The following is a 24968-nucleotide window of genomic DNA, read 5'->3' on the forward strand; positions in this document are numbered from 1 at the left end:
ATTAATTGCATTTAAGTTTTTGAGAATGTCTATGGAATGTTTTATAAGAATATCATTCATTTTTTTAAGTAAAGTTTATTTCTTTATTGGGGGAGGTGGGCAGAGAGAGAGGGGGAGAGACAATCCCAAACAGGCTCCCGTGCTGTCAGCCTGGACCCCGATTTAGGACTCAATCCCATGAACCAGGAGATCATGACCTGAGCCGAAATCAAGAGTTGATGCTTAACTGACTGAGCCACTTGGGCATCCCAAGAATATCATTCTTAAAGGTCGAAAATACCTTTTGATCCTTGTTTGAGCCAGTAATTCATCCTGTAACTATTTAAACGAGGTTGCCTAGGACCATGTATAATCTGGAGTAGAGCTTGGTCCTTTTAGAAGTAAAATTTGAAAGGAATTCTTCCCCCTTCCCCTTTTGTGAAAAGACAATTAAGGCTCTGAGATAATAATAAAGAGTGGAAAAGATAATAATGGAATTGTTAGAATAATTAACAAGCCAATAAGTGTTTATTCTATGTTAAATACAAATAAACCATTTAATATTTGAAAGATTTATTATTTCAAAATCTCCATCACAAATTTTGGATCAATTTACAACCTAGATATATTGACAGCTTAGTCTTTCTGATACGTTTCTTACATTAGTTTCTGCCCACTTCTCTAGGATAGCTGTGCTAGATAGGAATCACACAAAGGTAAACAGCATTTCCATCCCCCTCACCGTAGCCTAATCCCTATTACCATTGTGAATATTGCTGAAGCAAAGTTTCACATCTTCATCCATTTGGGGAAAAGTTGGCTCTTTTCCTTGAAATCCTTCTGTTATGAACACATTTATTTTCAGGCAAAGTTACTCTCTGAAGCAGGGCCCATTGTGACAAAATGCTACTGAATTCATTCTAACAGCAAATTGAAAATGGCGCCAATACATTTTTTAGGATTTGAAAAGGGCAATAGCGTAAGAAACATTTTATGTCACCTCACACTTTTTTGTATTCTCTTTCTTATAGTGTAAGGAAAATAATTTTCAAATATTCTTCAAAGTCTCTTTACCAGTATTCAGTAATCTAAACTAATCTCCTTCAACCTCTCACTTGATTTATATATTGTAGTATTGACAATCACTTATTTCAGTTGGTTCAAATTCTGAGTTTTCCATAGTTTAATGTAAAGTGCAGTTCAGACTTCTATTTCTGGCAACAAAACAGACTAGAGACCTTGACTTAGAAAAGAAAAGAGAAATTATTATTTTTTTAATCTTAAATGAATTGATGAGATCTCAGTAAAATATGGGAGTCAGGCTGAAAGCTAGATGAAGGAAGGAATTCCTCAACAGTGTATTCTCAACACAGCATCCAGAGTGTTCCTATTAAATCAGATCAGATTACTGCTCTGCCCAGTGACTTTCTGACTCACTCACAGTGAAAGTAGAAGTCTTTATTATAAATTATAAGGTTTGTATCAGATTTATATTGCTGCTGTAACAGATTACTGTAAACTTAGTAGTATAAAACAACACAAATTTATTATAGTTCTGAGGTCAGAAGTCCAAAATGGGTCTCATTGGGCTAAAATCAAGATGGCTGCAGGGCTGTGCTCCTTTCTGGAGAATCCTTTTCCTTTCCTTCTACAGCTTCTAGAGGTCACCTACTTTCCTTGGCTTATGGCCCCCTTCCTCCATTTTCAAAGCCACCAACATCAGGCCAAGTCCTTTCCACATTGCTGTCTCTCTGACTCTGTCTCCTGCTTCCACATTTAAGGATCCTTGTGATAACAGTGGGCCCACTTGTTAATCCAAGATAATCTCCTAATCTCCAAGTCAGTTGAAGGGCAGCCTTAATTCCATTTACAATCTTAATTCCCTTTTCCAAGTGAGGGAACATATTCTTAGGTTCCAGGGAGTAAGTGGATATCTTGAGATGGGGAGTGGAGAGGGCACTATTCTGCTTAAGAAGTCCCAACTTAATCTAGTCCCTCCTTATCTCTCTAATTGCTTCTTCTAGTTTCTTCTCATTCACTCAGCTCTCACTACAATGACCTCCTCAATTTTCCTTAAACAAATAGAAACACATTTGCCTCATTTGCCTCGGGACCTACTAAATTGTTGTTTCCCTAGATCTTGCATAGTTATCCTTTCACTTCCTGTGGGTCTTTCTCACATGTCACCTGAAGTGAGGCCTTTGCTGACCATCTTATCTAAAATATAAAACTTGAAAAGATATTTTAAAATCCCTCTCCCTATTGTATTTTTTTCTTAGCATTACATCACTAACATACTCTATATTTTATATAATAATCATTTATTTTCAGACACACCCAATAAGACCAACAAGAATAGGGATTTTGATCCGTTTTATTCATTGTTGAATTCTCAGTGTCTTCAACACTGCTTGGCACATAGTAGACACTGAATAAACATTTAAAAAAAATGAATCAGTGAATGAAACAAGTCTCAAGAAACTTCACAGGACTGGAATCAATCAGAACACATTCTCTGACCATAATGTTACTAAGCTAAATATCAATAACAGTATGAATACATATATACTCATACACTTAAATATTAAGAAAGTCACTTTTAAATAATTCAAAATCAAAGAGGATATCATAAAAAAACTAAAAAAGTATTTAGAAAAAAACAGTAATGAAAATATTTTCTATTACAACCTGTGCAAAGCAACTAGCATACTTGGAGGAAAACTTTAAGGCTTCAAATGTGTATGTTAGAAAAGATGAAAGCTTAAACACAAATGAATTATGATAAAGTTTATGAAGTCTGACAAAGAAAATAAAATAGGTCCAAGGAGAGTAGAAGGAAGAAGCTAATAAAGAGGCAAAATTAATGAAATATTAAACAAAACATATAATATGGAGATCAACACAGCCAAGAGTTGGTACCTTGAAAAGTTTAATAAATTAATAACACTGGTGAGGCTAAACAAAATTTAAAATGAGAGAGAAATAATACCATATTTTAATTATCAAATAATAGCGTAATTTAAGAAGGAGACATCACCAAAGATGCTATGGAGATTAAAAAGAGTGGGAGAATAATGAACAATTTTATGCTAATAAATTTGAAAACTTACAAGAAAGGGACAAATTCCTAGAGAAATATGACTTACCAATACTTGCTCAAAAATAAACAGAAAATATGAGTAATCCCATATAATTAAGGTAATTAAATCAATAGTGTAAAATCTTCCTATAAATAAAACTATAGATCCAGACAATTTTATCAGCAAGTTTCACCAAATGTTCAGGGAACAAAAAACTCCAATCTTTTACAAACTATTCAACAATACAGAAAGAAAAGGAAATCCTCTTCAACTCATTTTGTGGTGCTAGCATTATATTGATTACCAAATATGGACAAAGATAATGCAAGAAAGGAAGATAGGTTAATTTTCATCATGTAGAGATTTATATCATGCAAATGAATATTAGCAAATCAAGTTCAGTGATATATAAAAAGAGTAATTCATCACACCAATTGAATTTATTTTGGGAATGTAAGATCAGTTTAACATGTGAAAATTAATGTTATTTGCTATGTTAAAAGATTAAGAAAAAAATCATACGATCATTTCATTAAGTGCACACTGGAGGCAAAGCTTTGAGAAACCTGGGTGCCACTCTCAGAGAACAGTAAAACCAGCATGATGAACTGTGGGGTAGCTGAATACTTGTAATGTTACCACATTGCTTAAATAAAGAAAATAACATACTTAAATCTCCAAATTCTGGACTCAAGTTCTGCACTGAAACTCAAGTGCTTTCTAAGAATGTGCTAAAAGAATGCTATCTCTTAAAGATGCAGAGTTGAAATAGGTATGGCCTAATAATTTGTTTCAGAAATAATGTCTGTAGCTTCTGTCTCTATCTTGTTCCTTGCTCTGTCATTTACATATTTACACTATTAACTAACTTTCTGTTTCTTTCCTCTTCTTGTTTTATTTAGGGTGTGATAGCAGCAGATAATTTTATAGTCAGTCCACAGACAGAGGAATATCAAGACAGAAGAACAACCCAAAAAGAAGAACGGATATCACCACTGGACTTAAGTATGGAACCATAAATAATAACAAGAGTTTGCAATTGTCTCCTAATGTGGAATTGAGCGATTTAACAGTTGTGAGAAGGTACATGCATTATGTATTTTTTAATATAAATACAAGGGGGGAAAGTATTGGTAGATGTTGGGCATTCAAAGGAGTAGACTGTGGGGAATTGTTTTGATTGCTAAGTATTTTTTGACTGCTAAGCATTAAGACTCTCTTCCAATGTTCAGAGAATTCCCCAGTTTTGTTCTCAGTGGGAACCAAAGTCTACCTTCCAATGCAGACTCCAAAAATGACCTCCTAGCATCTATAGTGTGCTCACATAATACAAGGTTGAGCCAACAGGAGAAGTTCATCTCTGGACTATAAATCGTGAGCAGGTGTCACAAAAATTTGGGGATAAGAAAGGGATAAGGGATATGAATAAGGAAGGGATAAAGAACTCACTCCACTGTCCACTGAACAAAGACATTTGTGGCAATGATGCCAAGTGTGGCATCCAGTACCTGTGCCATCATCAATGGTTGTCACTGGACTATTCCTATAGTGTAATTTCAGCAACCTAGCCTTCTTTGGTTTCTGCTTGTTTTCTGACCCTTTAGACTTCCCATTTTTTCTAGGAGCTTTCTGCTCCTGGACCTTTCCTGCTTTAATTAACCATCATCAATTTCTGTTGCCTGCCACCAAGAACACTGTCTTTAGAGTTAAAGTGTTCTGAAGGTCTTGTCTCTCTAGAGGGAGGTTAGAGATATTCATGAACTTATACTTCCAAAGAGGTGAGAAAGGTCCTACTTGATTAGAGCCAGAAATTATCTTCCTAAAGCAGTAACATCTCAGCTAGTGGTCAAAAAATAGGAAGCAACAAGCCATGAAGAGAACTAGAAATGGTCAAAAGATGGCCTCCAGTCTGGTAACATATATGATCAGCATGTGGATCAGAGTCAGTGTTGCGTGTACATTTCCAGTTTAAATTCAGTCCATATTTCTGCATACTTGCTATGTGCCAGGCACCATGCTATATGCTTTAACAAACATAGTCTCATTTAAATCCTGACAACAATTCTGTGAGATAGGTGGTTTTCCCCTCATTTTTCCAGATGAATAAAACCAAGATTTAGAGAAACTTTAAACTGCTTCATCAAAAACATAGAATTCTTAAGTAATAAAACCCAAAGAGTAAAACCCAACCTTTCTAACTGTAAGGGCAGTATTCTTTCCACTATATCCTAATACCTCTATTTGAATAGCAACCTGACTGGCAATTTGGAATTGGTACTATTTCTGCTACTTTTTAATACTAAAGAATTGTTTGTTCAGATTTTAGCCTGCCTTCTGAATCTGTTGTTAATGAACACTCTTTCTTAAAAGACACTTATGCAATTCAATGCATACCACCACCCCTTAAAAATTAATATAAAATGTTATAGTTAGTGAGCTTAAAAGATTAAATAATACCTTGATTTTATGTGCTATTAATAATAAAATCAGTAATAACTCATAAAAATTGGAACTCAAATTAAAAACAGTGAGCCATGCTGTGTTTCTATGGTAACACAATGAAGAAAATATTAGATGGCCTAAAAGATATTTAATTCCAATAAGTCAGTTCACAGCTTTAAAATTATTTTAGAAAATCCACATATATCTAATCATTATTACCAAAATCCACACACTAATACCCTATATTCCTAAAGGAAGAGTATGAGACCCTTCTTGTGTATTTCAGATCTTCTCAGCCCCACCTCTTGTTCCGGCTTCTGCTGCAGGTTCAGATCAACTTCTCACAGGTATAACCTGACAGTAACTTGCTTCATTGTGGCCTACAGCAAGTATCTCTCCCTGCTCAGGACAATGCTGCCTGGGACACGGGCAGGAATCTGGTGGGACCAACATGTGTAACCTAGAAGCTCAGGGATGTCAACACTGATGGGGCCAGTCTTAACCAGTGTGGGATGGGAGCCAATGGATCAACCTACTGCCTTGCATTCTCCAGGGGAGTGGAGGAGGGGCAGTTCTTAGTTCCTCAAGCTCCTCAGAAAGCCCTGGCATGACCAATAGTAACCAACAGTAACCAACAAATGAATACATCCTTGATCAGCTTTTCCTCCCTCTCTTTTTCAATCCTTCACCAATTAACCCTGCTCCCTGAAATTACTTCCTAAATAAACTAACTCTACATAAACTTTTGTCTCAGGATAAGCTTGCAGGGAAACCTAGGCTAAGAGACCTACCCTTACATAGGTTTTATATGCCTGTCTATATGGTTCTTACCAAGATTCTATTATAGCTTTTTAATAGCCTGCTCTTTCCAAATTACACATCAAAACTATGGAATAGTACATTTCTTCTTGTCCTAGAGATTTTGGAAGGTCTCTACAATGTATTTTTCATGAAATCTAGTAACAAATAAGGCAAATACAAGACACAGATTTTGTATTTGAAGTTCTCAATGATAAAAGATTTGCTCAATGCTATATATATTTTTAAATGGCTTTTGTAAAGTCACTTAACCTGTTTAGACCTCAACTATAAACTTTATAAAAATGGGATATAATTCTTACCTCACAAGTTGTTATAAGAATTCAATGAGGGAATACAATAAAACCTTGGTTTGAGAGCGTAATTCATTCCAGAAACATGCTTGTAATCCAAAGTACTCATATATCAAAGCAAGTTTCAAGAACCATTGGCTCAGTTGTGGTCATGTGACATTTGGCATCACGTACTACTCATATTGTAATACATCATTCATTTATCAAGTTAGAATTTGTTAGAAATGTTTGCTCATCTTGCAGAACACTCACAGAACAAGTTACTCATAATTCAAGGTTTTACTGCATAAATGAAAATGCCCATTACAACCTTTCACAGATAATCAGCCTGGCCAGTAATGTTAGCTGCTGTTATTATTACCATTATTATTATAATATTGGTTTTATATTTGAAAGCCTACCTTCATGGTAATAAAATATCCATTTTGTGGACTTGATATACCACCAAAAACTTTTCATTGCATTGTATTTTGCAGTCATAAGTAAATATTTGAATTCATTTAATTCTCAGAACAAACTGAAAAGCCCTCTGAATAGATCTTTGAAATGAGAGACTTCACTGCTTTGCTACTTCAACAGACACCTTTGCCTCACAGCCTACCCTACCTACCCTGTCCTTCCACCTTTAATGAGGTCTCATGCAGTCCTTCATCAATTCAACAAGTACAGAAAAATGACCATATGATGTGTTAAGTGGCAATGAAGCAATTAGATCATGTAAAATGCATGCTTGAATTATTATAAGGTTAGTAAAATGACTGGGCTAATAAAGTGTCTAGCTGGTCAGGAATTCCAGAGGTCCTATCGCTGGATCCAGATCTATTCCTGTCTTAGCTGTGGTTTAGCGCCACCTGGTGGCACTTCATAATACAGCTTGGCTTTTGATGGAACTGTTTATGAGTTGAGTCCTGTGTTACCGGTACTTCACAGCAGCATCAGTGATCCCAGTAATAGTGAGTTGGCACTTGTTTCATTAGCTTGATATAAGAATACTCAACCACAATATACATAATATACATTCCCTATGCTTCCTGGGACATATCTGCCTGCCATTTAACCTTCTAACATCACCCCACCATATCCTCCCTTAGACAGTAAGCCCTTTAGCCTCCACCCCATCCCCACACTCCCAATATGCAAAAGAACTAAACATAGGACAAGAATTAATTGCCAGTTTTATTATATGTTAATTCTAATTACTTTTGAGGGGTAGTATAATGTGGTTTTACTGTATTTACATATCCCAGGCCCTGTTAAGGCACTGGTGATACATTAAGTAGAGGTCTTTGCTCTTATGAAACCTCCAGTTTAGTGGAAAATGCAGAAATTTATCCAATACTACACTACCTTAATTACTATAGATATATAGTAGTCTTGGTATCTGGCAGTATACATCCTCCAGCTTTGTGTTTCTTAAGACTGCCTTGGCTATTTTTGGTCCTTTGCACTTCCAAGTGAAGTTTAGAACCAGGACCTAAATTTCCCCAATAAAATCTCCTGGGATTTTGATTGGGATTATGTTGAAACTATAGATTAATTTAGGAAAATTGGTATCTTTACATAATATTCATTCTTCAAATCCAAGAATATGCCAGATCAAGCAATTCAGTTAGGGTTCTTTCATTTCTCACGATCATATTTAGTATGCACATTTTTGGTTAAATTTATTCCCACTTAAATTTATTCCTAAATTTGGTTGACTTCAATCCTTTGATGCTTTTGTAAATGGTATCATTTTTCAAATTTCATTTTCTATTTGTCTCTTCCTGGCACATAGAAAAAAATGTAACTGTTGTGTATCTTATTTCCAACAATCTTACAAAATTCACTTATTGATTCTAAATTTTTTTGAATGGTCTATATACCTAATTACATCATCTAAAAATAATAAGTTTATTTCTTCCTTTTTAATCCTTATTTGCTTCTTTTCTCTTACCCTATCGCACTGCCTAAGACCTCCAGAAAATGTTGAATGGAAGTGTTGGTAGTAGGCCTCCTTGTCTCACATCCAGTATCAGAGGAAGAATTGTGAATATTTCATCATTTAATATGATGCCTCATATAGGTTTTTTAATAAATATATTTATCAAGTTAAGAAATTCTATTTTATTCCATGTTTGCCAAGATTTTTAAAAATCATTAATCTCTTAAAATTTCTGAAATGCTTTCTTTATATTTGTTGCAATGAGCATGACCTTTCTTTTTTTTTCTTAATAATGTGTGAGTTACCTTAACTGAGTTGTGGTTACTAAGCGACAATTAATTGTGTCTGTGAAATAAATTCCACTGGCCATTTGCTTTTATCCTTTTTACATACAGCTGGATTTTTTAAAGTGCTTTTTAAGAATTTTTGCATCTACATTCATGAGAAAGACTGATAATTTTCTTGCAATATCCTTTTAGTTTTAGAATAAAGTTTATACTGGCCTCATATAAAGTAGGAAGGTACTCCTCTGTCTCTATTTTAAAACAGAATTTGTGAAATACTTGTTTTGTTTCTTACATAAATGTTTGTGAGAATTTACTTGTGTATCCATCAAACCTGGGTTTTCACTATGTAAAGTTGTTTCTTCATGGGCAATCTTTTTAATTAATGTCACACTATTCAGGTTTTCTATATATTCTCTGGCAGCTTTGGTTAGTTGTTATTTTTCAAAAATCTATCCATTTTATCCAAATTTATTGGCTCCAAATTCATAATAGTCTCTTAATGTATATTTGATGTCTATAAAATCCATAGTAATATCATCTTAAAAATTTTTTTTAATGTTTATTTATTTTTGAGAGACAAAAGAACACACACGCCCAAGAAAGGGAGGGGGAGAGAGAGAGGAGGACAGAGGATCTGAAGCAGGCTCTGTACTGGCAGCAGAGAGCCCAATGTGGGGCTTGAACTCAAGAACCATGAAATCATGACCTGAGCCGAAGTCGGACATTTAACCATCTGAGCCACCCAGGCACCAGCATAGTAATACCATCTTTTTAATGACTGATGCAAGTAATTGGTATTTACCTTTTTGTTACAATGGTGAAAAAATAACAAGATAATAGTTAGGGTCCACCAGAATTAAATAATCCAGGATAATGTGCTCATTCCAAAATCCTAATTTAATTACATCTGTGAAACCCTTTTTCCAAACAAGACAACACTCAGAGGTTTTGAGAGTTATGACATGGATAGATCACTTTGGGCATCACTATCCAGCCTATTACACCTTCGTTTGCAACAGTCTTACAGTGAGGTGCAGTATTCTTTGTGTAGTATTCTTTGTATTTATCATGCTTGTAGTAGGCTGAGTTCTTTAATCCACGGCTTGATTTACCTTAAAAGCTTTGGATATTCTCAGCTATAATCTTTTCAAAGGTTGCTTCTATCCCATTCTATTCTTTTTCTGTGTTCCTAACATATTTTAGAGCTTCTGAGTGTAATTCATATGAAGAGTGCAGTACAACTAGCTTTTACCAGCTTGCAAAGTCAATTTTTAAATATTCAGGTATTTTGTGATATGACTATTGTGATAATAGTTGCTTGAAATCAGCCATGGTGACAGCATTTATATCATGGTAGTAAGTTATACCATTACAAATCAAGACTTTCTGTTTTCAGAGAGCTAAATTACAATACACATTTTTTACACTGTTTTGTTCTCTCCATTCTTGTGTCTCTCTGTGCTTCAACTTGGATATTTTCTCTTGAATTGTCTTCCAGTTTACTAAGCCTGTGTTCAGCTGTGTCTAATATCACAAAATCTATTTATTGAGTTATTAATTTCAGATACTGTATTTTTTTTACTTATATATGTCCATTTTAATTTTTATATATAACAAATATCTAGTGAGATTTTCCATCATTTCGTCACTTTGGCCATGTTTTCCTTTATTTTCTTAAACATATTAATCACAGTTATTACAATTCTTTGTCTGCAAACTTCAATGTGGCCCTACTCAACTGTCTTCTTTTAATCTTAATTATAGGCCCTATTTGTCTTGCTTCATTATATGCCTAGCAGTTTTTTTTTATGGTATGCCAAGTTCTGTGTATTTAAAGAAACACAAATGCTCCAAATAATGTTATTCTTCACCAAAAAGGGTTTTTCTGTCCTTTACTAGTATATAGGAGGAGAGAGTGATTACCTCAATCCAACCAAGTACTGACTGGGTTGGGACTAGTTTCAGTTTTAATAAAACTCAGGTCTGTCTCTGGTTCTCCTCTTTTCCTCAGCCTTTCCTGAACTGTTTATTGAGTACCTGATGAGTTTCCAACTCTTCAGACAAACTGTGGAAGATCCAGCTCTACTTTTCCAAAGTTCTCAGCCCAGCTCTTCAGTCTCCTGACCCTACATTGTAAAATCTAGCAAATGTCTTGAAGGGAAACCAGCTGTGCATTTGAGGCATATCCCCACCTTTGGCAAGTCTTTGTTGCCTAAGTTTCATGAGACTACAGAAGATTTCACTCTGCCTTTCAGAAGCTTTCAGCTTAGCTCCTCAGCTACCTGTGCAGAACCAAAATTTGGCTAATGTCCTGTGAGAAAAACCAGATGTGCATTTAATGTGCTTCAGGTTTCCTTTTTTTCACTCCTGCCCTGCCTGACCACTAAAAGCTTTATACATTTCTCTATTAGCAGAGTCTTCTGCCTAGGCCACACCAGAGCTGGCAAATGACCTCAGGAAGAGAAGTGGCTATTGATCATCCACCTACAAGGAGAATAGTTCTTCCCTCTCTGGAAACTTAGTATCATAAACTTGCTTTTACAGCTCTCTGATACCTTTAGAAATATATTTGTAATTTATATGACTTTTGCACTAGACTCTTGCAACAGAAACCCTGGCCTGCCACTATCTACTACATCATACCTATGAGTAGAAGCGCCAACACTTAGTTTTTAGAATATCCTCAGGCAATTCTAACAAGCAGCCAATCTAAAGCAACAATGACTTCATCAAAGGAACTATTATAAGAATGAGGTCTGAGTTGAGGTATCTATAAATAGACCCACATCCATTATGCATTTCATGTTTCAGTGGGGGGAAAAAAAAGAAACAGTCCATAGAGCAGCAAAGGCATACTAACCATGGGTTACTCACATTTAAGAAATATTCCCAGAAGTTCTAACCTTAAACTACCTTTGTACATCATTGAACTGAACTGTATTACTTGTCCACTTCTACTTATAAGGGAGGCATGGAAATGTAATATTTGTTAACCTGAATACAATATTGCCCCCAAGAAAACTGGGCTTCCCTTACTAAAGAAAAATGAGAGAATGGATATTGGGTGAGCAGCTAACAATCTCTGCTTAAAGTTCCATTCTTAGCACTTTTAGCTTCTTTCTTATCTAATTCATTCCTCTCTATAATTGCACATGAGAAAAATTATTTTCTGTCCCAAAAACCTTATCAAAAGCTCAGAGAATTCTTCCATTTCGTATCTGCATGCAAGAAGCATGACTTCCATATGTGTGCTAATCCTTTATCAATGAGACAGAAATAATTTTACTGACAACATGTTTCTATGTCATTTAGCTCTTTTCTCAAATAAGAAAATTTCAAATTAAGAAATTAATTTTCAAATAAAAACAATCCCATTCACAATTGCAATCAAAAAGAATAAAATATCTAGAAATAAATTTAACCAGGGAGGTGAAAGACCTGTACTCTGAAAACTATAAGAAATTAATGAAAGAAATAGAAGGTGACACATATCAATGGAAAGATATTCCATGCTCATGTATTGGAAGAATTATTATTTTTAAAATATCCATACTATCCCAAATAATCTAAAGATCCAGTGCAATCCGTATCAAAATTCCAGTGGCATTTTCAAAGAACTAGGACAAATAATTTTAAAATTTATATGGAACCACAAAAAATACAGAATAGCCAAGACAATCTTGAGAAAGAACAAAGCCAGAAGTACCACACTCCTTCATTTCAAACTGTACCACAAAACATTAGTAATCAAAACAGTATGGTATTGGAACAAAAACAGACCCATAGATTAATGGAACTGAAAGGAGAGAAATAAACCCATATGTGGTCAATTAATTTTTGACAAAAGAGGCAAGAACACACAATGGGGAAAGGACAGTCTCTTTGATAAATGGTGCTAGGAAAACTGGACAGCTACATGTAAAAGAATAAAATTGGACACTATCTCATACCATATACAAAAATTAACTCAAAGGCTGGGTGGCTCAGTCAGTTGAGCGTCCAGCTTTGGCTCAGGTCATGATCTCATGGTTCATGAGTTCAAGCCCCACATCAGGCTCGCTGCTGTCAGCCTCTCCGTGCAGAGACCACTTCAGATCCTCTGTCCCTCTCTCTCTGCCTCTTCCCTGCTTGTGCTCTCCAAAAAATAAATAAATATTTTAAAAAGTGGATTAAAGCCTTAAATGTAAGGCTTGAAGCCATAAAACTCTTAGAAGAAAACATAAGCAGTAAGCTCTTTGACATCAGTCTTAGCGATATTCCTTTGGATCTGACTCCAAAGGGAAGGAAAACAAAAGTAAAAATAAACAAACAAATATACCAAACTAAAAAGCTCTGAAAAGTGAAAGAAACCATAAACAAAGCAAAAAGTCAATGTACTGAATGAGAGAAGATATTTACAAATTATATATCTGATGAAAGCTTAATATCCAAAGTACATAAAGAACTTATACAACTCAATGACAAAAAATAAACAATTCAATTAAAAAATGGGCAGAAGATCTTAACAGACATTTTTCCAAAGAAGACATATAGATGGCCAACAGGCACATAAAATGATGCTCAACATCACTAATCTTCAGGGAAAAGCAAACAAAAACCACAGTGAAATAACATCTTTAGCTGTTAAAGTGGCTATTATTTATCAAAAAGACAAGAAATAACAAATGTTAGTGAGGATATGGAAAAAAGTGAACCTTGTGTATTGTTGATGGGAATGTAAATTGGTGCAGCTACTATAGAAAATAGTATGGAAGTTCTTCAACAAAATTAAAAATAGAACTACCATATGATCACAGAATTCCACTACTGGTTATTTATCCAAAGAAAACAAAAACACTATCCTGAAAAGATCTTTTCATAGCAGCATTATTTACAATAGCCAAGATATGGAAACAACCTAAGTGTTCATCAATGGATGAATAGGTAAGGAAGATGTGTGTGGGGTGTGTGTGGGTGTGTATGTATGTGTATGGATAATATATAATTTATATATAATGGAATACTATTCAGCCATTAAAAGGAATGAAATCTTGCCACTTGCAACAATATGGATAGACCTTGAGGGTATTATTCTAAGTGAAATAAGTCAGGTAGAGAAAGACAAATATTTTATGATTTTATTTATATGTGGAATTTTAAAAACAAAACAAGTAAAACAACAAAAACCCCCCAGACTCATACAGAGAATAGATTGGTGGTTGACAGAGAGAAAGACTTAGGGGGCTGCAGGTGGGAAAGGGTGAAGGGGATCAAGAAAAACAAATGTCCAGTTATAAAATAAATATGTCATGGGAATATAATGTACAGCATGGGGGATATAGTCAATAATATTGTATTAACATTGTATGGTGACAGACAATATTTAACCTTGTTGTGGTAATCATTTTGCAATATATAGAAATGTCAAGTCACTATGTTATACCCCTGAAATTAATATATTATATGTCAATTATAACTCAATAAAAAACATTTTTCATTAAAGGACTTCTTTACTGGTCTTTGAAGCCTGACCTTTGTTACAGATCTCTGACACACTGCCTTTTTTTTTTTTTTGAGAGAGAGAGAGAGAGCGTGAGTGAGGAGAGAGGCAGAGAGAGAGAGAGAGAGAGAATCCCAAGGAGTTTCCATGCTCGGGGCAGAGTCTGACATGGGGCTCCATCTCACGACCCTGGGATCATGACCTAAACTGAAATCTATAGTCAATGTTTAACTGATCCACCCAGGTGCCCCTGCCACACTGCTTTTAAGGAATCAGCTTTTCAAAACAACTTTTTAAGTATGTTTTTTATTTATTTATTTTTAATGTTTATGCATTTTTGAGAGACACAGAGAGACAGAGCGTGAACAGGGTAGGGGCAGAGAGCGAGGGAAACACAGAATCCGAAGCAGGCTCCAGGCTCTTAGCTGTCAGCACAGAGCCAGACGTGGGGCTCGAACTCACGAACTGTGAGATCATGACCTGAGCCGAGGTCAGATGCTTAACCAACAGAGCCATCCAGGTGCCCCTAAAAGTATGTTTTGTTTTGTTTTTTTAAAGATGCTCAACATTATTAAATTTTTTTTAACGTTTATTTATTTTTGAGACAGAGAGAGAGAGACAGAGCATGAACGGGGGAGGGGCAGAGAGAGAGGGAGACACAGAACCAGAAGCAGGCTCCAGGCTCCGAGCCATCAGCCCAGAGCCCGACGCGGGGCACGAACCCAGAGACCGTGAGATCGTGACCTGAGCCGAAGTCGGACGCCCAACCGACTGAGCCACCCAGGCGCCCCTAAAAGTATGTTTTAATGGAACACATTGTTTTAAAATAACTTTGTACTCTATCACGTGACAAAAAGTTAACTGTCATAAAGAAAGGATCATAACTCGGGATCTTTCTTAGAGCAAACAAAACTATATTAATAACAATGATTAGCTATTTTCCATATCTTTGGTAAGAGAGAGGAGAGGTTTAAGTTTTACTAGGTAGGGTTGGTTATTAAGACCACACAAACTATGAAGGAGTGAAATATATTACCACGGGAATTAATTGAGTCAACTTTAGGCATGTCAAAACAAAAAGGGGAAAAATTCCTTTTGGAAATGATTCTATTCGGAGAGTGAAAGAAAGACTGAATGGCCACTGTAACTTTTTGAGATTTTATGAATAATACATAAGTATAGCTTACAGGCATCTGACAAATACAGCTGTTGATTACAAAAAGATCTAATTTTAGATTATAATAAAATCCCAGGTACCTTCCATGATATTCTGCAGGCAGCAATTAGAAGGCAGGTGATATGAAAGCACTAGATATCATTGTTAATATTTTCACAGTAAGTAGAATATCAATCGCTAACTTCTCCTTTTGGTCCACTCAGAGTAAACAAATAGGATTAGGCAAACTAGTTGAAGCAGAGGGGGAAAGAGAAGGAACAAAATCACGTATTTGCCACCAATTAAAAAGGTGCTACTTTGTTAACAGTTGCTCCTGTTTAGGGAGGAAATTTTTCACTGCTCTGATTCTGTCGTCATGGCAATGAAAATTGAGATCTATTTCTTCCCAGCTCTGAAATCCCATATAGCTATGATTCACTGAAGTCTGAGACAACTCTGGAAGAAAAGGCACTGTGTAGGAGGAAGTAACAACTGTTGAACCTCTAGGTACCAGGCACTTTACATTATTTCATTTAACCCTGACATGGATACTGGGAAGTATCTCCAATTTTCAAAGGGGTAAACTGAAATCCATAAAGCATCATGACCAAGAATATGTAAGTGAGGTTGGAATTCAGGCATTTCAGACTTCAGAGTTCATGCTGTCTCATCGTTCTTCCAGACCAAAAAAGGCAGACTATAACTTTTAACCCTAGGCCCTCGGCATGAATTTCAAATGTATTTTTCTTATTCGTTTGAAAATTGAAAGCAAAAATAAACTGGTCTCCAACAGAAAGAGCTTACCTCTTTTCCTGGGACTCAGCCTATAGGATTGCAGAAATAATGTGTTGCGATATTGTCCTAGATATAAAACTAGTACACATCTGGAACACTTAGCATACCCAAATAACAACTGATTGACATTTTGTGCAGACTTTAATAGGATTTAATAATTAAAAGTGTTTTTAAAAATTGTACCAGGGTACCTTCCTGGACAGCTAAGAACTGGGTTGTCTTAAGTATAAGTAAGCATCCAAGTATCTATCTTCAGAGTGTATGTACCTTTTGCGGGGCAGAGCTTGGGGTTTTTTCTGCCTTTGTTTCCTTTTTGTTTGTTTTGGTTTGGGTTTTTTTTTGTTTTGTTTTGTTTTAATTGCTGTTGAGAGGAGATAGAAAGGCATAGATGCAGCTGTGGAATAAAGACAAGAGAAAATCGGGGAAAGTGATGGGAATGCTATGCCATTTTTCTTGTTTCCCATTTCTCATCAGTATGTGTCTGTACTGATGGATGAGTTCAAGTTCCTCTGAGAGCAGTAGTAGGGCAAAAGGCCAAAGGAAGTATGTTTATGAAAGACTGCAGGAGGCTCTGAACTCCACAGAGCCACCTTTTGTCTAGGTGACCAAATGCATACAGAATCAGAGAGACTATGCTCCCTTTCCCCAACCCCCACCAGGAAACACAGCCTTGGCATATAGCAGGTCGAGGGCAGCAGTGCCCAGCAGAGAAGCATCCTCAAAAAAAGCTCTTTGACAGGGGAAGGTACCTCTCTTGTGGTTTGTAGTCACGGGGTTACACAAGAGTGGAAGGGTACAGACATAATTATTTATGAGCATATGTGAAATATAACCATTGTGGAGGTTGCTTGAAACAAATGGGGAGAATTTTTGAGAGGGAGATGAGGTCCTACGAGAACAAGAAGACCTAAGAAACAGGCTGGGCATAAATGTCACAGGGTCACAGTCATACATTTTGGCGAAGCCTTGGATGTCTGGGTTATTACATGTTTTCCAGACAGAAAAATATTTACACTAAGGAGGGGCACCTGGCTGGCTCAGACAGTGGAGCATTTGCTCTTTTTTTTTCTAATTTAATTTAATTTTAAAAATTTACATCCAAGTTAGTTAGCATACAGTGCAACAATGGTTTCAAGGGTAGATTCCTTAATGCCCCTTACCCATTTAGCCCATCCCCCATCCCACAACCCCTCCAGTAACCCTCTGTTTGTTCTCCATATTTAAGAGTCTCTTATGTTTTGTCCCCCTGCCTTTTTTTATACTCTTTTTGCTTCCCTTCCCTGTGTTCATCTGTTCTGTGTCTTAAAGTCCTCCTATGAGTGAAGTCATATGATATTTGTCTTTCTCTGACTGGCTAATTTCGCTTAGCATAATACCCTCTAGTTCCATACACGTAGTTGCAAATGGCAAGATTTCATTATTTTTGATTGCCGAGTAATACTCCATTGTATATATATATATACACCACACCTTCTTTATCCATTCATCCATCAATGCACATTTGGGTTCTTTCCATACTTTGGCTATTGTTGATAGTGCTGCTATAAGCATTGGGGTGCTTGTGCCCCTTCAAAGCAGCACACCTGTATCCCTTGGATAAATACCTAGTAGTGCAATTGTTGGGTCATAGGGTAGTTCTACTTTTAATTTTTTGAGGAACCTCCATACTGCTTTCCAGAGTGGCTCCACCCAGTTTGCATTCCCACCAGGAGTGCAAAAGAGATCCTCTTTCTCAGCATCCTCACCAACGTCTGTTGTTGCCTGAGTTGTTAATGTTAGCCATTCTGACAGGTGTGAGGTTGTATCTCATTGTGGTTTTGATTTGTATTTCCCTGATGATGAGTAATGTTGAGCATTTTTGTCATGTGTTGGTTGGCCATCTGGATGTCTTCTTTGGAGAAGTGTCTATTTGTGTCTTTTGCCCATTTTTTCACTGGATTATTCGTTTTTTGGGTGTTGAGTTTGATAAGTTCTTTATAGATTTTGAATACTAACCTTTTATGTGATATGTCATTTGCAAATATCTTCTCCTATTCCATCGGTTGCCATTTAGTTTTGCTGACTGTTTCCTTCACTGTGCAGAAGTTTTTTATGAGGACCCAGCAGTTCATTTTTGCTTTTGTTTCCCTTGCCTCTTGAGACGTGTTGAGTAAAAAGTTGCTGCAGCCAAGATCAAAGAGGTACTTGCCTGCTTTCTCCTTGAGGATTCTGATGGCTTCCTGTCTTACATTGAGGTCTTTCATCCATTTTGAGTTTATTTTTGTGTATGGTGTAAGAAAGTGGTCCAGGTTCATTCTTTTGCATGTTGCTGTCTAGTTTTCCCAGCACCACTTGCTGAAGACACTGTCTTTATTCCATTGGATATTCTTTCCTGCTTTGTCAAAGATTAGTTGGCTATACGTTTGTAGGTCCATTTCTGGGTTCTCTATTCTGTTCCATTGATCTGAGTGTCTGTTCTTGTGCCAGTACCATACTGTCTTGATGATTACAGCTTTGTAGTACAGCTTGAAGTCTGGGATTGTAATGCCTCCTGCTTTGGTTTTCAATATTGCTTTGGCTATTTAGGGTCTTTTCTGGTTCCGTACAAATTTTAGGATTGTTTGTTCTAGCTCTGTGAAGAATGCTAGTGCTATTTTGATAGGGATTGCATTGAATATGTAGATTACTTTGAGTAGTATCGACATTTTAACAATATTTGTTCTTCCTATCCAGGAGCATAGAACCTTTTTCCATTTATGTGTGTATTCTTCAATTTTTTTCATAAGCTCTCTATACTTCTCAGTGTATAGATGTTTCACCTCTTTGATTAGATTTATTCCTAGGCATTTTATGTGTTTTGGTGCAATTGTAAATGGGATCGATTCCTTGATTTCTCTGTCACTTTATTGTTGGTGTATAGGAATGCAACTGATTTCTGTGCATTGATTTTTTATCCTGCAACTTTGCTGAATTCATGGATCAGTTCTAGCAGGTTTTTGGTGGAATCTTTTGGGTTTTCCATAGAGTATCATGTCATCTGCGAAGAGTGAAAGTTTGACCTCCTCCTGGCCAATTTGGATGCCTTTTATTTCTTTGTGTTGTCTGATTGCCAAAGCTAAGACTTCCAATACTATGTTGAATAACAGTGGTGAGAGCGGACATCCCTGTATTGTTCCTGACCTTAGGGGGAAAGCCCTTGGTTTTTCTCCATTGAGGATGATATTAGCTTTGGGTCTTTCATATATATGGCTTTTATGATCTCAAGTATGATCCTTCTATCCCTTTCTTGAGGGTTTTTATCAAGAAAGGATGCTGTATTTTGTCAAATGTTCACTCTGCGTCTGTTGAGAGGATCATGTGGTTCTTGTCCTTTCTTTTATTGATGTGATGAATCACACTGATTGTTTTGCAGATATTGAACCAGTCCTGCATCCCAGGTATAAATTCCACTTGGTCGTGGTGAATAATTTTTTTAATGTATTGTGGGATCCGGTTGGCTAATATCTTGTTGAGGATTTTTCCATGTTCATCAAGGAAATTGGTCTATAGTTCTCCTTTTTAGTGGGGTCCTGTCTGATTTTGGAATCAAGGTAATGCTGGCTTCATATAAAGAGTTTGGAAGTTTTCCTTCCATTTCTATTTTTTGAAACATCTTCAAAAGAATAGGTGTTAACTCTTCCTTAAATGTTTGGTAGAATTCCCATGGAAAGCCATATGGCCCTGGACTCTTGTTTTTTGGGAGCATTTGATCTTGATCCTGGGATTGTGAGTTCAAGCCCCACATTGGGTGCAGAGATTAATTAAAAATAAAATCATAAAAAAATAAATATTTACAATAAGGAAAAAACTCCTTCAAGGAAATAGTGACATATCATGTATCATAGCAGTTGCAATCTTCACATTATTTGTGATCACTGCTTTTGACAAAATGTGATCCTTCAATGGTTAAAAGAAAAAGAGGCTCATAAATGAGGATCCTCATTTGACTGAGGGAGTATGGTATATACACTATGTATCTTACCAATAGGATGTTTATGTCTGGAAATCTAAACCCAATTATTTGACACAACTATCAATGTACAGGTAGTGACACTGATTTATTTCATTTACTGTTGAAGTTGAAGCATTTGAGTTTTATTTCTTGTTTTTTAAATTTTTTTAAATGTCTATTTATCTTTGAGAGAGAGAGACAGAGCAGGAGTGGGGAAGGGGCAAAGAGAGAGGGAGACACAGAATCCGAAGCAGGCTTCAGGCTCTGAGCTGCCAGCACAGAGCCTGATGTGGGGCTCAAACCCACGAACTGTGAGATCATGACCTGAGCCAAAGTTGGATGCTTAACCAACTGAGCCACACAGGTGCCACCATGGCCACTTTTTTCATGAGTCCATTGGGCAATGACAGGAATGGCTGGGAAAAGAGGCTGACTGGTATCCACAGAATATGTCATTGTATCTACTTGATTATTTAAAGACTCTTCTGCCAAGATCACCCTTTGGTGATAATTTACATGGGGCACAAATATCTTCACACTTTTTGCCCATTCTCATTCCTCTTTCCCAGACTTCCTTGTTCCACTTTTCTAACCATTTTCCTCTTAAGTCCCTGACCATCCAGCCAAAACACTGGCCACAGCCCATGAGTCAGTGTATAATCACACACCTGGCCATTTCTCCTTCCAAGCAAAATAAACAACCAGATGCACTGCTTGGAGTTTAACTCACTTGGAGGATTTCCCTTCACCTCTTTCTTTCAGTGGATGTCACAGAGAGGGGCTATGTATACAGTGTGGCAGTTGTCCTCTTGGGTTTGTTGCCTGCACATCACACAAAAACATCTGTAAAGCCAGGTTTGAGTTTTTTCTTACTCAGTCAACTGTCATAGAGAACTCCTCATGAGGCTGTAAAAACATAAGAAAGAGAAGGTAATAAAGGAAGAGAAGGGACTGTGGGCATTTGAACCACTTCCTCATGCAATGTACTTGTGCCTTCAAGGTCTATTTCATACTTACTGGGCTCAAGCCCAATCTCACACATACCACTAACCTTCTCAGGCAGGAGTGGAAAGTTTGCTTCTACTGGCCAAAAAAAAAGAGCCTCTATTGAATTTAGCGGTCCAAGTTCCCTATCTTCATCGGAATTTACCCACATGTTCTTGATCCCATTCCATCCCAGTAAAGATCCAATTTTAACAGAATAGATACTGCAGGGTTGGGAATTCAATTTGTGTTATAATTCAGCCACTTGCAAAATGAAACTCTGAGTTTAGTTTTAAGAAATTTTGGTCTTGCAGCTAAAGGAAATAAGAGTTTCTTTCAGGAAAGCTATAGAACCTTTCAGGTCATAATGTGTAACTCAAGATGGGAATTTGAAGCCCTGAGCTCATCATTTTCTTCCTCTGCTTTTCCCAGTGCAGTTGAAAATAACCAGTCAATCCCACTAAATTCCTTATTTTGACTAAAATGTACTGAGGTTGCTAATACTTGGTGACCCAGAGCTTTGCCTTCTGTAAATGTGATCATTTTATTAACATTTTTGCCACTTCATGCCTCTGGAAATAGTCAGCCATTAGTACCTTTAAATTTCATCAGAGAACCAATTCCATAAAACACAAAATCAATTCAGAGAACTCACCCCGAAGATTCTGTTTCTCCAGAACCACAACTTCTGGTACCAACTTCTGTATTGGTCACTGTTCAACTGGAGCAGGACCAGCCTACAGTGTGTAGGCTCTACACACACACACACACACACACACACACACACACACATATCTAGGTCTAGATATGGGTCTATATGTAGATACAGATATAGATACTTACATAGAAGGATTTATTACATAGAACTGACTTACCCAATAGTGGAGACTGGCTAAGCAATTCTGAAGTCCACAAGGCAAACACAATGGAAGGGAAGGTCATAAGCAGGTTGGAGCTCCATGGGCACGAGGTAAAGTTTGTCATTCATGGTTAGTCATTTCTGTACTCAGAGAAGGCCTAACCCTCTTTTAAAAGCCTTCCAATGATTAAGTCAGACCTACCCAGCATAATCTCCCTGATTAATTTAACATCAACTTATTAGGGGACTTTAATCATATCTGCCAGGTCTCTTCTCAGCAGTACCTACATTAGCGTCTGTTTGAATTTGGAGAAGGTGTATGTTGCTATCATCCTCCAACTCTCACATCCTGACCAGTGACATACTAGAAATGAAATTACAGGGACTTTAGCTCAGCCTAGCCAAGTTGAGATGTCAAAAACTACCACAGGAAGCTACTGGAGGAATTTAAGCAGGGGAGGAACACATTTGGTTATTCTTTAAAAGAATACTCCAGCAGCAGCATAGAAAATTTATTTGCAGTTGGGCAGGAAGGCAGGAATTTTAGTTAGGTATGATAGTAATCCAGGCTAGAACTGATAAAGGCCCAAACCAAGGCAGTGATGATGGAAAGGAGAGATGGTGATGGAGTCAGCAGAGAGACTCTAGAGAAATTAAAGATTCATTGTGAGAAGTGATAGAGGATTTACCTGGCAACTGGGTGAATGTTGATACCAATCACAGAGATAGCAGAGAATAAAAATCAGATGTGGGGAAAATATAAATACATTTGGCTTTATTCCTGTTTAACGTGTCTATGAGATACTCAAGTGAAATAAAGATTTGTGTACAAATCTGTAGCTCAGAGATGTGACAGCTATAGAGAGGGAGGCAGGAATATGTTTGGATGGACGTCATGGTGAGAATAAGATTGTCCAGAGCAAGTATAGTGAATGAGAAGCTGAGGACAGGGCTTGAGTCACAACCCTGTTGTGGCTGAGGTCACAGCCCAGTTTTCTACTGATGCTGCACAAAAACTACCACACTTTTGGTGACTTAACCAATACAAATCTATTATCCTACAGTTCTAGAGGCCAGAAGCCCAAAATAGGTCTTCCTGAGCTAGAATCCAGGTGGTGGCAGGGGGCTTCTCCAGGTCCTAGAGGCTAGAGGCTGTCTGCACTCCTTGGTTTGCGGCCCTCTTCCTCTGCCTTCGACAGCAGGTTGAGTCATTCTTATGTCGGCATCCCTCTTCTGCCTCCCTCTTCCACTTTTATGAGGACTCTTGTGATTACATTGGGCCTATCTACATAATCCAGGATGATCTTCCTATTTTAAGGTCAGTGGCTTAGCAACTTTGATTCCATGGGCAACCTTAATTCCCCTTGGCCATGTTACCCAACATAGTCACAGGTTCTGAAGATTAGGACTCAGATGTGCTGGGAGGGCCATTATTCTGCCTACCACATCTTCCCAGCTCGCTTATCTCATGTGCCTCCTACCTTCTTAGCCATTTCTATTTCCTTTGCTGACTCCTCCTCCACTCACCTTTAACTGTTAAATATTCTCTTTTCCATCTCTAAGTGATTTTTGTTTATTCTCATAGCTTTAAATGCCATTTAAATGCATTTCTTCTGCTAGAATGTTCTTCTGCTCTTCACACTATTGGTTTCTCCTTCAAGATGTTTTCCCTGCTCGCACTACCTATAGTAGGTCCCCCATCATTCACTCGATATTCCTTTATGGGACTCATCATAATTTGTAACTGTTTATTTATTTGTTTACCAAAGATTTCCCCAATTAGAATAAGCTCCAGGAAGGCAAAGGCCTTGTCAATGCTATATTCCATTGTAGTTACCCCAGTTTTTAGTACAGAGCCTAGCACACAGCAGGCACTCAAAAAACTGTGTAGAATGAATCAATCAACAAATGAAAGAATGAGCAGCTAAGAGAGAAAAGAGCCTTTAAAGGAGGCTATGATACAAAGATCAGAGAAGTAGAAAACCAGGAGAGAAAAATGGCCCGGAAGCTACATCTGAAGGAGTAAATTGTCAAAAGATTAAATGAATTAAGGGTTATGAAAGATCAGAAGAAAAAAAAGTCCCATTGAATCCTAGTCACGTTAGCAAGAAATTCCAATATAGTAGAGACAAGCCAGATTGGAGAATATGGGAAATGAAAAAGAAAAGAAACATAAGCTCTTCTTTCACATTTTTTGGCTATGAAGGAAAGTAAAGGAGGAACACCCTTCCTATGGAGACAGGAAGCCAGAAGCGAAAGAAGTATATAATTTGCAGGTGTTGGAAGAGGAAATTGAGGAGGAAGCTGAGGAAGTTCCAACCTGATGTTGATTTTCTCAGTTAAAAAAAAAAAAAAGACAAGGTTAAATTCTTGGAGTGGGAGATGAGATGCTAGGTATGGTTTGAGAAAAGAAGTAAAAGCTTACAACAGTTGTTAAAGATATAATAGAAGCGGAACAAACCAACAGTACGAAGGCCCAAATCAGGATGAAAATGTTTTGCTTTCCCTCAGTGCTTTAATCATAGCAAAGCTCAGCCCTGTGCATAGAGGAAATGCCAACAATTCACAATCCCTGTGGGAGAAAAGGATACAGCCTTTAGTTTCTGATCTCTGCAAACCCTAGCACCGTATGAAGGAGGTTAGGCCTAAGTCCCAAGGAAAATGGCCAATGCTAATACTCTTCTGGTAATGCATTTAAACCATGAGAACAGTGCTACCACAGAGCCTCAGACACTAAGGAAGCACAGAGGGCAAACTACAATTACATTGTCAAGAACATGGAGAGAGTCTGAAAGCTACAGAGAGGAGGTAACAATGTGAGCTGGGCCTTAAGGAATAAGTTCCCCAGACAGGTGAGTTTAGATTCAAATTACCATTCAGTGAGATATTCCTTCTTTGTGC

At 37.0% G+C, this 24968-nt stretch overlaps 1 protein-coding gene and 1 long non-coding RNA gene across 11 annotated transcripts in view; both read right to left on the bottom strand.

Moving 5' to 3' along the window:
• The window catches only part of IGSF11 (immunoglobulin superfamily member 11), a 194370-nt gene that overhangs the window by 130213 nt on the left and 39189 nt on the right, over positions 1-24968 (bottom strand). The gene's annotated exons all lie outside the window — the stretch shown is intronic.
• Positions 2336-15850, bottom strand: LOC122242047. The gene is made up of 2 exons (XR_006222200.1): positions 15561-15850; positions 2336-2407 (listed from the first exon to the last, which is right to left on the bottom strand). It is a non-coding gene; the product is annotated as an uncharacterized LOC122242047 (long non-coding RNA).

The sequence above is a fragment of the Panthera tigris genome, chromosome C2 (genome assembly GCF_018350195.1).
Source record: "Panthera tigris isolate Pti1 chromosome C2, P.tigris_Pti1_mat1.1, whole genome shotgun sequence".
Lineage (NCBI taxonomy): Eukaryota > Metazoa > Chordata > Mammalia > Carnivora > Felidae > Panthera > Panthera tigris.